This window comes from Phoenix dactylifera, chromosome 1 (genome assembly GCF_051530095.1).
Source record: "Phoenix dactylifera cultivar Ajwa chromosome 1, Ajwa_hap1_PhDact_Kaust_v1.1, whole genome shotgun sequence".
Lineage (NCBI taxonomy): Eukaryota > Viridiplantae > Streptophyta > Magnoliopsida > Arecales > Arecaceae > Phoenix > Phoenix dactylifera.
The window spans coordinates 3,336,763-3,343,445 of record NC_143190.1 but is presented as its reverse complement, the minus strand read 5'-3'; the positions used below and the strand labels follow the sequence as shown (position 1 = coordinate 3,343,445).

At 46.0% G+C, this 6,683-nt stretch overlaps 1 pseudogene; it reads left to right on the top strand.

Annotated features, from left to right (window-relative positions):
- The first annotated feature begins 1,428 nt into the window (after window positions 1-1,428).
- LOC103709859 (NADPH-dependent aldehyde reductase-like protein, chloroplastic) overlaps window positions 1,429-6,683 on the top strand; it is a 53,968-nt pseudogene continuing 48,713 nt past the window's right edge.

Genomic DNA, 6,683 nt, shown 5'->3' with positions numbered 1-6,683 from the left:
AAATGAAGTTGGAACTATGTTTATGAAATAACAGCACAAATTTTTTTTTTTCCGGCATGTTTTAGAGCCTGTACCGACGCTTATAAGCGTCGGTAATTTTGGCGTCAACGCTTTCAAAAGCATCGCAAAAGCGTTAGGTGGGGGTGGAAACTTTTTCTGCCGAGACTTTTAGAGAGTGTTGATAAAAACTGATGATTTGCCGATGTTTTTAAGCGTCGTCATGTTTTGGAGCCCACTGACGCTAGTAAGCATCGGTGAAAACCGAAGATAGGCCAACGCTTATAAGCGTTGGGCCTCTCCAATCTTCCGCCGATGCTTATTAGCATCGTTAGAGTTAATTTTTTATAAAAAAAATATTATGGTGTCGTTAGAGAAACATCCTTTGTTTCCATTCCAGAACTTGATGCTAAGGGAGAACCAGAAAATTCATTACAATTTATCCAAAGAACATATTATCCACAATGAACATGTTATCCAAAGAACATGTTAAATATTATAGAAGAAATTTCACAATGAACATGTTATCCAAAGAAGAATCACAAATCTAAATATATCATTCAAGTAGAGTCACCTTTATCCTGGAAGAAGGAGTGAAGCTTCTCTTGATGTTATCCTTCCCTATCACGAGGACGAGACGACCATCAGAGCTTGCGATGCTACTGCCGGAGGTTGTAGCGCCTATCATGGGTTGCGATGCTTGGGACTTGCCATCAGTCGGCCGCCATAGAGAACACCGGAGAAAAGAAAAAAAGAGGAAAAAAAAGAGATAGAGATAGAAGAGATTAAACCTGAAGGTAATGGCGATATCGTTCTCAAATTTCTCGAAAGCCTTATCCATGATCTCGAGAGGAGAAGTATTCTCGAGCTCTCTCACTAGCTGATTGTAATCTACCTTCTCTTCCTCCTTCTCCCTCCCCTTCCCCTTCTCCTCCACCACCGCTTCCACCATCGTAGCTAGTGCCGCCGCCGGTAGCGCCACAGAGTCATTCCTCCTGGTAGGCTCCACCGCATGAAGCAGCTTCACGGCCCGTCACATCTGGGAAAGACATTTGAGCGTCGATGGCACAATCGACGCCTCCAGATGCCTCACAGATCCAATTAGGGCAGTTGTGCCAAGAACCATCTATCTCAGAAAACCAAAAGGCGAAGAAAATTGGGAGAAAGAAAACGCACCTCGCCCATCACAGGAGATGAGCGAATGCGAAGAGATTGAACCGAAAATCGGAGCAGCAGATGCCATTAGAAGAGATTTGGTTTTAAGCATCGTCTGGGTTGGAAGGGGGCTACTGGAGGGGGGTGGGGGGCGGCCTTATCCATCGGCCTGGCCGACCGGACCACCGACAAGAACCTGGCCCGGGCCGACCCGAAGTCGCAGAGCTTCAGGTCGAGCCGGCCATCAAGGAGGACGTTCGCTGCCGTGATGTTGCCATGGACGATCTGGAGCTCGCCGGACCCCTCGTGGAGGTACTCCACGGCGCCGGCGACCTCGAACGCGATCTGCATCCTCCGCCGCCGCCTTGGAGCTTCTCGTTGAGGCTTCCTCTGCGAATCAAAAAGGGCAAACCTCAATCTGGACTCAGAGGCGGTGAGAGTTGGGTTGAGGGGAGGATCTTAATTAAAAGTTTTATGGATTTTGTTCGGGAGTGAGGTGGTGTCCGACCGCGCTTTAAGCATCGTCTGGCCCAAGGGGATCGCTTGATCTTCGATGACACTTAAAAGCGTTGTCTTAAGTTACTGTTTAATATGTTTAGAAAAAAAAAATAGCGTTAAGTGGGGGGAGTTTAGTATATTGTTTTGCGATGACGCTCTTAAGCGTTGTCTACTCTTTTACTCTTTGGCCTCCAACGATGCTTAGAAGCATCATCAAATAAATTTGGTTTCCACGATGCTAATTAGCGCCATCTTAGTTTTATCCCTATCGACGCTACTAAAAAGCGTCAGCAAATTTTGGTACACTCATCAAATTGCCGACGCTTCTTTCGTGCATCAGCACATAAAAGTCAGGATAGCCTCTTTGCACTCAGAAAATTGCCGTAATCAGCTCCAATGGATCTATGCTGCAGTATCCCATAGTCCACATAGGTTATGAGCCGGATTCGTTAATACCATTTGTCACAACTCAGGATCTCACTCGAAAAGGCTAGCCGGAAGGTATTATTTGAGTTTCTTGATTCTATATAAGCACCCAAAATTTTCTCGGTAAATAATTGATAATGGACTGAACGCACGACCACACGAATTATCACAATGCAAATTTATATATTTATGTTACAAAAGAATAAAAATAATGCAGAATTAAACCATCAATGATCATTGACTGATTGGCACCACATGTGGAAATCGTTTTCTTCAGTGATGAAATCTGTACTTAGCTCCTTTCCACTGCCGGCTCGAGCCTTAGGCGACCGCCCCCGGCCCAGGGAAGGCCCCCACCAAGGCACGGCAGCCACGTTTTTTTTTTTTTATTATTGTTTAATTAGAGAGTGGGTGACGACGGATGTGAAAGGCACTGGGGGCTGGGGCTGGGCAGTGGCGGTGGCGTCTGGCAGACGGCTGAGACGGGAAGGGGACTGGGCGACAGCTACGAGCTCCACCCGTACGCCGCTACAGTGCGTCCCTTCGGCGTCTCCCCGGTGTCACAAGCTAGGAATGTAGCTACGGTAGGCCCTGGGCAACGGCTACCGGCTACGACAACGTCGACAAGCAACGGGCAACGAGCCAACGGGCATTTCCTCCCCGGCTCCCCCCTTCTCTCCCCCCTTCTCTGCCGCCTGCGGCTGCGGCCTGCCTTTTTAATGCCTGAACCTTCTCCGGTTCTCGGCACTCGGCAGAATCGGCATTCGGCAGCTCGGCTTGCAGACCGCAAAAGAAACGATTTTAAGCTCCGCTCTCAGACCTCTCCAGCTCTCCTCGCCGGCTCGCCGACGTCGCCGTCCTCGGCTCCTCGGCCTCCTCCCATCCTCCGGCCTCCTCGGGCCTCGGCTCCGCTCGACCGCTCGGACGGTCCGCTCTAAAGTCCACGGTCTACCTCCTGGTCCTCCTCCGGACCTCCTCCTCCGCTTTTGTCCGTGCTGCCTGCTTGCCTCCTCCTCGGCTCCGAGGTCCGAGCTCCGGCCTCCGGCCTCCCGTCCTCTCCTCTCCAGCTCTCCTTGCCGAGTCGCCGTCCTCGGCTCCTCCGGCCTCCGGCCTCCGGGCTCCGCAGCGACCGAGGCCTCCCGGCTCCCGACTCCCGACTTCTGACCTCCGACCTCCGGCCTCCGGGCTCCGCGGCGATCGAGGCCTCCCGGCTCTCCTCGGCAGTCGGCTCCTCCGACAGTCCGACTCCGAGTCGCCCCCACCCATGCACGGCCTTACGGGTCGGTTGACTCGGTTCCCACAGCCATAGGCCACAGTCCCACACTCCCACTTCACGGGTCGGCTGGCCCAGTTCCCACTGATCCCATTCCCAGGCACAGGCAGTGAGGCAGGACCGGCAGGTGAGTTGGTTACTTAGTTTATTAATTAATTTTTGGTCCAATTAATTTTTATTTAGCCAAGTAATTAATTTGGAATTGATTATTTTTAAAATATTTTTATATTTATTAAAAAATTTATTATTTAAATAATAATAAAAAAAGGCCTCTTCTATTGAGTTCGCCTAAGGCCCCAGATGTATTGGGCCGCCCCTGCTCCTTTCCTTCTAATTTCCTTTTGAATTCAGAGATGTGACAAGATTGTGACCCTCGGCGCCCGCCTAGTCCTCAACTACGCCTCCTCCTCCTCCTCCTACTCCCACGCACGGAGCTTAATTCTTCCTCCTCCTCGTCCGCTCCTCGAACCGTCGCCGTCCGCGCTGACGTCTTCGACCCAGCCAACGTCAAGTCCCTCTTCGACCGGGCCGAGTCCTTCTTCGGCACCGCGCCCCACACCCTCATCGCGTGCGCCGGCGTGTTCGACTCCAAGTACCCCTCCCTCGCCGACAACGCCGTCGACGACTGGGACGCCATCTTCTCCGTCAACGCCCGCGGCGCCTTCCTCTGCTGCCGCGAGGCAGCCAACCGACTCCAGCGGGGTGGCGGCGGGCGGATATCACGGTGTCGTCGTCGCTGGTGGGGGCGCTGAGTCCGGGGTGTGCGGCTTACATGGCGTTGAAGGCGGCGGTGGAGGCAATGACGAGGATCTTGGCGAAAGAGCTGAAGGAACGGGGATCACAGCCAATTGCGTGGCGCCAGCGCCAGTGGCGACGGAGCTCTTCTTCGCCGGGAAGAGCGAGGAGGCAGTGAGGAAGGTGGAGGAGGAGTGCCCGCTGGAGCGGCTGGGAGAGACCAAGGACATCGCACGGGTCGTGGGCTTCCTCGCTACGGACGCCGCCGAGTGGGTTGACAGCCAGGTCATCCGCCCGAACGGTTCGTTCTATGCGAAAAAATGTCCGCAAAGTTCGTTCTATGCGGACCCGCTCCGCATAGTTCCTTCTATGCGGACCGGTCTAATAGTACCTTCATCCGGTCTAATAGTTGTTTCTATGCAGAAAAAATGTCCGCATAGGTTTTTCTATGCGGACAACGCCCACATAGTTTCTTTTATGCAGAAAACTCCTCATTGTTTCTTCTATGCGTACCCTGTCCGTATAATTTCTTCTATACAGAAAAAATCTGCATATTTTCTTCTATGCATACTTTGTCCGCGTAGTTTCTTCTATGCGGGCTATGTCCGCATAGTCACTAAGGAAGATCCAACACAACCATATGCTTGAGGAAGTCTTATGATGGAAAAGTTATAGAACCAAGGCAAGTAAAAGATAGGACATAGTAAACTATTTTGGATAAGTTTTATGGGCTCTAATTTCCTAATATCTCAAGTCTAATGCCAAATGCATTTGTAGAATTATACCAAAAAAAATAAGATCATCAGAAATAATTTGCATATTTTCATTGTTAATTGATTATTTACTCTGAGGTAAGTCACTGCATTTTATCCCACTTTTTTATTTATCTTCTATCTGCCTTATCACATGCTTTGCTAAAATTGGAAAAATCATATCAAACAATTTTTCTTCACTTTATCTAGCTTACCCTTCACCGTATACAGAACATTCTTAGAGGTCGATATCATTTAGATTGTACTGTTTCAATCTTACAAAATAATTTCAAAAGTTTACTTCAAGCAGCATAATGGATGTGGCGGCATCATTGTTGATAGATTGAGAAATAATTGAAGCATTACCAACCAGACTTTATGATACTTGATACTACATTTTTCCACTAATGCTACCACCCCCAACAAAAATCATATGGGGAAGGCACCGTAATACATCATATGGGGTGGGAAACTTTTTTTTTTTTCACGTTTCCTCTTATGCCTATCTTAAAGAGAAAATCCAAAAGTCAAATAAATATAGAACTGCTCCTACTAACAAAATCCGTCAATTCTATAACTTAGAAAATAATTAAATAAATTCATGCACTAATAAAGATCGTACGCCAAGAAAGACTGTCGTATTCTTTTTCATTCTCGTCAAGTGATACATACTCATCGGCTTCCTGATACATACTCTAAGCTTCTTTGATACACGCCTAGTAGCAACCCAATATATACCTTCAAATAAATTGATACATAGTTTCCATAATATAGTGTTTACCAATACATAATATATGGCTAGTTGATAAACACCTATCAATATAATCATCCAACATCCTATACACACCTCTAGATAAATCAATACATATTTTCAGATATGATGCTCACCAGTATATACTACATGATTAAGTAATACATACTCATTGTCTTTTGATATATACTATAAGCTTTTCTGATATACACTAAGCAGCAACTCAATACGTATCTTCAGGTAAATTGATATATAATTTTTAGAATATAGTATTCACCAATATACACTATATGGTTAGATGATACACACCTAGCAAAATGTTATGTAACGTTTCAATATACACCTTTATGTAAATCGATACACAGTTTTCAAAAAGAGAGAAAGGAATTAAAGAGGAGAAGAAAGACCTTATGAATGGAAAAGATGGCTTGATAAGAAAGAAGATGGAATTAGAAGAGGTTTGACGAGGAGGAATGAGGATACAGATGGTCTTTCTTTGTGGATGATCTCTCTTGGCATGAGAAGTTTTTTTTTTCTCTTTAAGTTAAGGGACTAACTGACTCCGTTAGTAGGAATCTTCTTATCTCTATTTAACTTTTTGATTTCTTCTTTAAGATAGGTGCAAGAGAAAACGTGTCAAAAAAAGAGTCTTGTCCCAATTGATTTCTTCTTGTCCGTTAGTAGGTTCTTTGCCTTCTTATAGGCACATCTTACATGTATAACATGTAAACATGTTTTTATTCTTTTTTTGCAAAAATGAGGAAGCTTGGCCTAATATTTTGAAACTTGGACCATTGATTAAACTACAAAAGGGATTGGGTCACATGTCGTGGTTCCATTGTCAAACCAACTGTAATTGGACCATGACATCACAATTACATCATAAATATAATTGTTAGTTCAAAAAATGGTATATGTGACTATTAACTATTTTAATTCGAAAATTAGATTAGAATTGTGGTTGTAAAGTTAGGAACACAATTCAAGAATTCTTAGCATGTTTTACAATTTTTAGCAAACTCAAATATTCACATGGCAGCATGATAGATTCATAATGCATGAGTTTGTAATAGCACCTTATGTAATTCAAGTTTGC